This window comes from Ammospiza nelsoni, chromosome 10 (genome assembly GCF_027579445.1).
Source record: "Ammospiza nelsoni isolate bAmmNel1 chromosome 10, bAmmNel1.pri, whole genome shotgun sequence".
NCBI lineage: Eukaryota > Metazoa > Chordata > Aves > Passeriformes > Passerellidae > Ammospiza > Ammospiza nelsoni.
The window spans coordinates 211,871-222,197 of NC_080642.1; positions in this window are offsets into that span (position 1 = coordinate 211,871).

Sequence of the window (10,327 nt, forward strand, 5' to 3'; positions counted from 1 at the left end):
AACTTTGAGAAATGCATTACTGTTAATTGAGTTACATTTTCCCCGAAATCTTAACATTATGCACAGAAAGCCAAGAATGAAAATACAGAACAGCATATGGTTTAAGCACAGCTACTCTTCTGTGCAGCATTTTAACCAAATCTAACATCCTTAAGTTGTATCAAATAATTTAACCAAATCTTTCACAATAAACATGACAACGGTCAGTATTTAAAAGAAAAGCAAGAACAGCTGAATGCTTTTCAAAGCAAAAGGAAAATCTTTTTGACAAAAACATCACACAGCAACATAACAAGAAGGGTTACAAAGATAATTCATCCTCATTAACAGTGCTTTCTCTGTCCATTCTTAAACATAGTTGCACTCGAATCTTTGGTCATTGAAATGAGATTTATGAGGATAGATTCTGGTAGGAGCTTGTGACATCACCTTCATGTTCTACAGTCATGTTCTACAGCTTTTTAGTTCAACATCAAAATCTTGCATGGGCTTCAACACAAATGAAGCTTTGACAACTGATGTCATCTGAAACCAGCTAATGGAATCTGTCAATGTTGCATACCAAATCCAATACACAAGGAATAAAGTTTGAACAAAAGACTAAAATTCTAAATTTCTCAAAGAACATGTTTCAATTCTTACAATGAACAATGGCTGGGGAAGTTCTGGAGTGGTCAAATGTGCTGTCCAGAACTGAATCATCTCCTTTGCCTCCACACAGATGGACAGAAGTTACCCCTCTGCATGGGATACATTTTATACCATGTATGTAACTACAGGGTGGCTTGAAAGCACTTTTTTCCTGAATTCTTACCGTTTTAGAGGCATTGAAATGAGACTTATGAGGATATTATTGACACAGGATAGCCTCTTTAACAAAATGACAAAGGAAAGATTCAGTTCTCAGTGAAAGCATGATTTTAAAAGTGACTATGCCTGTGCATGTCAGTTTTCAGACCCATAGCTTGGCTGAGCAAATGAACACTTAGGAAAATCTAAGAACAATTTTCAGATGTTTAAAGATTTACTTAGAGACAAATAAGAGGCATACTTGTTTCTTGTTATCTCAGCCATTAGCACAAGAAAGGTAATGTTATCTAAGTACTGAGGGTTTTTAGCATCGTCTTAAAAGCAAGTGTAATGTAAGAAGTGCTGTATATAGACCACCAAGAATTGTTTCAACTAATTCCATTCCTTTACTGGAAAATGAGAAGCAACTCTGTTAAGGAAAGATAGAGCAGAAAAATCTAATGGAAGCAAAGTGGGATGTAAAGTATCGTGCAGCCGTAGTGGCTGTATGCCAGTCCAAGCGAAACTGCTGACTGTAACTCCCTCTTACATATTGCAGTCCAATGGGTTCCTAGCAAAGTCTTGCTATAAGGAGGCTCAGCTAATGCTCTTCTTGTTTTCCACAAGTCTTCAGGGCAGGTTTCAAGAAATACTGCCAAATAGCCATACCTAAGAAAGCACTCTTAACATGTCTTCAAACTTCTTCCCCAAAGAATTTGTAGCTTTCTTATTCTCTCAGCATTGAAGCCTTTTAAAAATTCATCTCACTTACTGTCCCTGATTTTCAGCCAAAGTCTCTGATTTTCTCTCCCCGCTTCACTAGATCATTGTCATCTCCTTGCCAAGAACCCAGAAGAAACATGGTTTTTATTTTTGCAGGTTTCTTCTGATTCTAAAAACTCTTCAGAGCTGAAATTCTTTTCAGCCTTTTTTGCCTTTCAATTTCACTTATTCTCATTTATGCTCTGCCCTTTTCCTTTTTTCTTTCAAGCTTTCCTGTCCTTTACAATCCTTTTCTTTACAACTTTTTCTGCATTCTCCCTCACTATATAGATGCAGAGAGAATGGTTTTTGCCCCACTGCAAGCCCAGCAACTAAGTCTCTGCCCATGTAGTTCAGCTGAGCTACATCGTTATTTGGTCTGGCTACTCTCTTCCATTCCATAATAAAAGAAGTCAGGGAGCTAGGTGACAGCCTACAGCAAATATTATCTGCTGGTTTTGTTCTCTGTCTATTCTGAAAAGGAACACTAAGAAATCTAAATGAGAGTTTCAGCTGAAACTGTAAGGGCAAATGTAGAGTGAGACTATGTCTCCCTGTGATTAAAACTGAGGCCACTTTTAAACCAATTATAAAAATTTTCATGGTTCAATGTCCTAACATCCTGAGTCATTCAAAACTGCAGCACAGCAATATAACAGATTCCAAGAGACCTCAAAATAAGGAAACACTTCTGGTTTGATAATATAAAGGATACATTTATCATAAGTGTTGGTCACTGAATGTATTCTTAGCAGACTCAGTTGAGTGAAATGAATTTTCAAAGAAGTACAAATCCTGCAGTGGAGTCCCAACAGAAAGTTGAGAAAAGCAGATAGAAGAAAAACAACATTGGAAATCTATATGACTTATGCCTTATGCCCACTTTACTGGTTTGATCTGATAGAAATGGTCTGGCAACCAAGAAGGGCTGGAAACAACCTCACATGAGCACATGTGTTTGCTTGTCCAGGTTTACTCATAATGTACTTGAGAACCGAACTAGGGTCACCTAGTTGCTGCCAGGAGTTGGTGACAGATGATCTGTACAAATACTGAGAGCCTGCCTGGTCAAATGTTAATAAAGGTTTATTCTTTTACAGGAGGTTTACTCCTATAAATAGTGTGATTTAATAAACAGTACTGAGCTTTAGAAAACCGGGGATGGTCAATAACCTTGTTGCTGCAAAGGAGAAAAACAAAGCTGTAGAAATTGCATTAATTACTCCTCTTATATCCCAGAATACTTCAGAAGACTGCATGATGGAAGGCAAAAAACATAAGCTTCAGTCCCACTAAGCTCACCAGCATACAGCCAAAGGTCTAAGTATCAATGAATATGCGTAAGGAGACAAAAGGTGAGAAATGCACTTAGACCAGAAAGTGATACCAAGATCTGTTACAAAAGCTACATGGCCCTGGAAATGTTTCTGACTTCACAATGTGCAGAGTAAGACATTCCTATATTAGGGGCTATGAAGATCAGCATTTCTGGCCTGCTTCCTTATATGGTAAGGAATTGTAAGGCTTTGAAGAGAAACAGAGAGATATAACAGAGAAATATAACAGCTCTTAAATCAGTAAAACTCATGTCATTGCTCTTTTCAGTATGGTGGATCCAGTATGCATTCAGGTTTTTCTTCATTCATGTTCTCGTCCCTAAAAAACTAATTGTTAGATTTGCAGATAATCATAGAATGGCTTAGGTAGGAGGGATCTGAAAGATCATCTGGTTCCAACCCCTGCCTCGCTTCCACCATGGGCAGGATGTCAACCACTAGAACAGGTTGCTTAGGGCCCCATCCAACCTGCCCTGGAACACTTACAGGACTGGGACAAGAGGCATTATGCTGCATCAAATCAGTAGCTGAAAAAAAAAAAGAAAAAACAAGAAGAAAAAATAAAGAAAAGAAAAAATAAGACAAACTTTTTAAAACATTCAGAGGTTTTCATTGGGTTCAAAAATGATGTGGCAGACCTAAATAAAATTAGCTGACCTATAGACAATTTGAAGGCAATTTCTCAGAGTTTAGCTAGGTATATATCAGCTAGATCATCTCTGAAAGATAAGAGAGCAGAGACTTTGAAGTAAAGGAGGAGTAAGTAACACTGGAGAGTGTTAAGGAAGAGAAACAGGTAGTTTGCCTTATTAACAGAGAAGTTAAGGGGAGGTTTATTGTGATATGCCATAAAACGAGTAAGGCTACTACTGAGACTAAAGAATGTCTTGTGTCCAATAGCTTGTCTACTTTCTTCTACTAAATCAGCTGATCTAGTAAAGACCTCTACCTGTGATTTCTGTTTCTTATGTCCTGCTGTATTGTCCACGGTCACATTTCAATGTCACAGACATCATATTGAAGTAAGGGGAATTCCACAGCTTGCTCCCCCATATGCTGCAACTGGCACTAAAATTCTCTTTGTACCAGCCATGATTAGCTGTGAAGACACAGGTCTTTGAAAGATGTGATGAGCAACAAAACAAGATTATAGACATTTCCCTATGAGAGTTGCTTCATATAAGCAGCTCATAAAAAGCTAGATTAAAAATTGGAAGACCCCTACTTCAATATACAGTTTATGGTGATGTCCATCTCCATTTATCATCTTAATAGTTTAATGGCCACATTCTCCAGCATGACTCTGCAGTGCGTAAGAGCACTCTTACTGACATCTCCCAATCCTTTCACCTATCACAGATGTCCCCAATTGCTACTCCTGCTGCTGCTTCATTTCTTGCTCTTTTGCTCTTCTTTCACTTCTCATCTGGACCAGCGCATAGCTTTGATCTGTCTTATCTCTCCAAGTGCAGTTAAAAAGCAATACAAAACAGAAAAACAGTGTATAAATAGTAATTTTAGGAGAATGCAGTGCTTTCCCCTTCATTTCTATTACTTCAGAACAAAGCTCTGTCATCTCTAATACAAGTAATCACAGAAGGGTGTCATTACAAGTTTCCATATAATATTTGAAGACTAACAATTGCTCCACATATACCTAAGATCCTAGAGAGAAGAAATGCATTATTTTAAGTGAACTTAAAGACATTAAATGTTCCAGGGATGAAGAAGATAATGGAACCAAAACATTTTCTACTATGCTTTTTGTAATTGTTACTGGCTACATAAAGAGAGGTTTACTCTTTGCTGTACCTTTTTCTCAATGAAACACATTTTCTCAACATATATTGACATAAATGACTCTGTGCTTTATCTAAATGGGCTTCTTGAACATAACCTTTATTGATGTTAAGTGCTTGATAACTATATGCTAAATGCAATGGTCTCTCAGCTGGACCATTATACCCATTAAACCTTTAAATAAAACAATTTTCAACTTATCTACAAAGTGGGATGTTTTTAGTATTTTTTTAAAGCAAGAATCATGCCACAAATAATTCTGTACAATAGCTTTTTAAAAAGAAAAAAAAAAAAAAAACCCACCCAAAAAAGCATTTAAAAGAAAAATACTGGCTGGGGATTTCTACTACAAAATTTTTATTCCTTTTAAATTAGAGAGTACAGGAATAAAATCCAGTAACTTCATAGCAGTCATCCCTATGGGATCTAAAATATTCAGAACATCCCTTGATATTGCCTATTAGAAGACGATATGGGATCCCTTAAATAACAAAATGTATGCCTTAAACTTTTCCTGAAACACTGAAAATTTCATTTTAATCAGGGCTTCTCCAGAAGATACTGGGGAATACAGAGAAAGCTCTGTAGCCTTGATTTAGTGCAAACAAAATGTTAAAGTTAACCACTGAAGTTTGCTTCATACCTAAGATGCTTTAGTCACAAGCATTGCAGGGCTTCTAAAAAATTTAAATATTCATGGAAAATAAAAATTCAGCCACAAAAATAGTACTGAAAAACTCTAAGGTTCAAAATGCACTCAAATCCCCCTGCTTTGTATCTTAAGTGTCACCCAAAAGAACTATATGAGCGTACACTGCTCTACCAAACTGACCTTCATAGGCAATAGCTGCATCAAAATATAAACAGTCACTAGCAAAAGTGTCAGAGAAAAGCAAACAGAGCTTAGGCCTTCTTATTGTGTCAGCCATGGACTTTAGAACAACCATCATTGTCCTTCCATCCCCAGTTTGTACTATTAAATTTTTCTTCCTATGAGCAACTAATGTAAAGAACGCAGGGCATGGGTAATGTGATTGCTGTTGCCCAGCCCAGTGAACAGAACTGCTGCATCTGCATTGTGAACAATCTGGAAGCTGTGGGGAAACATTGATGAAAATCCTGATAAAAGACAATGAAAAATAACCGGACTGTATAGTGAGAAAAGCATGAGTGTTGTTTCAATGTTTGCACAGGATAAATAATGCTATGGCCTGTATGAACTATGCTGCTGGAAAATCATCATTGAACCACACCTGATACACATGGATCAATTAATAACAGAAGGCATTGTCAAACTACTTACGTCCAGCTTCCTAACATAGTCCCAAAATATTTTTAAGAAACCCATTTCATATACTGCAAGGCAGCTATATTTGACAGCTATTGTAACTATGAAAGAGTGTAAAATTAAGGATTAACCTTTTAACATGTAGACATTTTCTTGGAATGATGCACCTAAGATAGCAAACATACCCAGCACAGCCAACATGACAGGGCAAGAAGTTGTTTTCTACAGAATTTCAACAGAAAAACAATTCTTTATCTCTTAAGTGAACTTTACAGCACTACAGCACACAATTAATGGGATTGAGGCACTCATAAGTATGACTCAGCACTCCTTTAACAGTTCACCAAATACATTTTTTATGCCCAGCCTAAGTATTTTTTAGTACTTTAACAAAACCTCTGTCCTTCAGCACCTCTGACATTGGATTTAGCAGAGAGATGGGATTTCATGCCTATGGACCATATCGTGCTATGATGGGTTTGACAACAAGGACTTCTGATCATCATCTTATATCCTAGTCTAATGGCCTTTTTCTAATGCAAACCTGCACATCCTAAGATAAAACTCTATTTAAAGAAGACCTTACTACCTAACCCTTGAGCACACTGGCATTCTTAGGTCAAGAACCCAGGAATCTGTACCTCTAGGTTCATGTCATTCAGCTCTGATGTCAGTGAGGTCAGGTGCGGAACTTGTTACACCACAGATCTATACTGCTGATGTTCTGTGGAGTCCTGAGGAATCAGTGTAAGAAGGACCAGTGTTACCCAAACTGATGGAGTCATGCTGAAACAATTTCTTTGAGGTCAATTAAAATGACGTCCCAAGCAATGTTTCTGTTGCTTCATGCTAGCAGAAACTGCAAACTCTCTGCCCATTTAATCTAAATGAGACCTATGATCACTTCAGTAAAAAAATGAATGTAGTAATGGTTAAATGCTCAAAGATGGGGAATTAATACTTATGTAGATTTTTGACAACTATAATTGATGTGCATTACTGTTAGTGCATCATCTCTATAGTAATAGTCTAATCCTACACAAAGACTCTGGCTCTGTCTAGTTCAAAGAAGAGACTGAGGAGCAACCTCATTGCTCCCTGCAAGTTCCTGAGGAAGGGGTGTGGAGGGGAAGCTGCTGGGCTCTTCTCCCTGGAAGCTGGGGACAGAATGCCTGAGAATGGCTCAAAGCTTTTCCAGGGGACATTCAGACTAGACATTATTAAGGAAGCATTTCTTTACCAAGAGAGTGGTGAAACACTGCAACCAGCTTCCTAAAAGATGGTTGATGCCCAGGTATGTTGGTGTTAAGAGGCACTTGGATTGTGCCCTTAATGCTATATTTTAACAATGTTTCAGCCCTGAAGTGGTAAGGCAATTGAACTAGATGATCAGTGTTGATCCTTTCCAAATGAACTATTCTAGTCTAGTCTAGTCCTGATGCTATTACACATTAGCTAGGGAAGAGGTCCAAGCATCTCAACTTGGTGATACTAAGGTTTTTCAAAAGGGAGTAAGTGCATTCACTTATTATTAATCATAAAATCATAAATGCCATTCCCAGTATATCACCCTGATTTTTTTTTTTTTTTTTTTTTTTTTTTTTTGCTTATGACTCACCCTAAAGTTAATTGCTTGGTCTAGCCTGGAGGAAGTACTAGCTTGAAATTCAACAAAAATCTAGCATGGAACAGAAGCATTGCTGTATGTCAAAGTAACTTGATAGAAGTATTGCCACTGCTTCCCTGTTAAAATTTCTTGAGAACTTTACATCTCTAGGAATTCTATCATCCGCTAGTTTTTTAACTTTTATAAGTTTTAGCAATTCCTGTGTAAGGAAGAACATGCATGTTCAGGTGACATACTAGAATTTTTCTATTTTGAGAGAGTTTAAAACTCTGGTCTGTGGAGGTAAGCAATTATAAGTTATTGTTACCAACTGAGGTAGAATACAGCTAGAATTCAGATACATTATTGCAACTCCTCTGTAAAATATAGTGCAAGAGAGTGTTTTACTGTTTCAAGTCAAGTGGTAAAGAGAGCAAAACAAGAGAAATACATAGCTGTCTTGCCTGAATTTATCACCATGGCAAATGACGAGTGGAAGTGGTAATAAACCCGTGCTTTCTGCTCTCAGCCACATGTCGTGATCAGTAGGTCTTGTAGCCTCCCATCCCAAAAGAATCACTAGAAAAGGAGAAAAGGCAAAGATGAAGCAGAGGGCAAGTTAGGAGAAAAACACACATACATCTGCCCTGTTTAGCCTATTTGCCAAAGGAAAGGAGGCTTATAAACCAGTTGTATGTGGTTCTGTGCTCCTCAGTGATACTTTAACCTTTTCATTAAGTATAGGAAAGCAGCAGGAGGTCTCAGCATTAGAACTTTTTAACAGTCTTGTAAAGACTGGTGAGAGAAGTAACTATTTCTTTAATGCACCAATTTTCTTCTTAATAGATGCCAAGTAAATCATGCAACCAGGAGAGCAGTTTCTACTGTAGCTTGCTTGCATTGCAGATCACTGAGAATCCACCCAAAAGACAATACAAGAGAAACTGAGATCTACTCACTTCCCTGCTTATGGGAATGTTTATTTTATTGTGCAAGTAGAAGAAATTATAAGAATTCCTCAATCCACTAAACATCTGTTCACTGAAATGCATAAATAACGTGAACCAAGCAAATTACACAGCCTAGCTTTTTAGAAGACTACCACATTTATCTAGCAGGTGGATTTTTTTTTTTTTTTAAGAAAATAAGGTCAGAACTATAATTGGCTTTGGGATGGGCAAAGAGGATATCTGTTAGGAAAGCAGAATGTGAAAAGCTGAAATAAGTTATAGTGACAACATAATATTTTGATTATTCAAATAGAAACATGAAAGCCTTTTCAGTCCTATTGGAGTAAGCTACATTACATTGAAATCCTAGCACTGGGGAAAAATTGTGACACATTTTAAAATTCTATGCAGACTATTCTAAGTACTCAATAACTTTCAGTCTAACTTCACAGTAAGGTCAAAATGAGAAGGGCTTCAAAAAGAGGAGGGGATGACCCAGTACCGTTTTTGTCATCAGGGAAATTTGTGACAACTTCAGGACAAGACAGAGATGGCTGGACGAAAATGAAATGAAATCTCTCAATATAGTCTTGAATTGGGCTACATTCTTTTCACCTATCTATGCACTTCACACCATTGAGACCTCTTTCCTAATCGGACAGATTACCATTTTGATGTTGTAAAAACTGAATTCTACTACTTCAAACTTGGACTGGATATATCATATTGACTCTTTGGGGTTGCCTTTAAAATTTTTTTCCCCTGGATTTTGCAGAGGCAGAAATAATGTTTAATTCTGAAACCTGCTCTACAATATTTTATTAACTTAATGGTTGGACTCACTGTGCACACTTGCAAAATTATAATTGTAATCAATTTAAGTGGCTAATCATGTACTTTAGAAGTTTACACTAAACAGTCCTGTTACAGGGATAGCAGTTTCTGTTACTGCTATGTAAATCCTAACTATATTTCAAAGCTACTTCTTAGTACTTGGTGTTTCGAAATGCTTTAAAAATTACATTATAAACAAGTTCCTATTAAAATAGCACTATTAGTCATTAAAAATAGGACATTCTATAATGTATAAGGGTAACTGGACTTCTGTGACATGCATGGTGATCGAATTTTTTAATTGCACGATAACAGGATCATTTTCCATAAGACTTGCACCTTGTTCAGCGTGCCAGTATTCACCCAATGAGCTGCTAAGCAGCACTTTGTCCATTCTTTCAGAATGCTGTCTCTTAATCCAGCAAAATCTATTCCTTCTCCCTCCTCATTATTTTTTTATCAAGTCTTATTGTGTGCTGACAAGTAACAGTTTCCCTGGTTAGTTGCCATCCTCATATCTTACCTATCTTTTACCTACTCTTAAATTTATTCCCTTCCATAGAAGCTGAGGCCTAGCTGGTTTTTTTGTTCAGCCTATCCTAGCCGTAACCTCACGAGAGGTTTTCCTGAGCATTCTTCTCTTTTCTGTGAGCTTTCTTCCTTCTATACTCATGTCACATGATCTTTTCTTCCATTTGTACTGGAAGCCAATGGGAGACTTGTTTCCCAGGTTCTTCTTGTGACTTTTCCCTACAGGTTATGGAGAAAGTAAAAACAGTCAGTACAAAGGCACAGATGTACATGCAATTGAGTCACACAAGGGAACCATAAAATTTACAGCTTGTTCAACCATGAACATTAGAAAAATTGCAAAAGTGCATGTGCAAACAAATGTTAGCATAGGGGTGGATGCTGCACTTCTCTGTCACACTATCAAGCTGAACACTGGCAATCCCAGGGA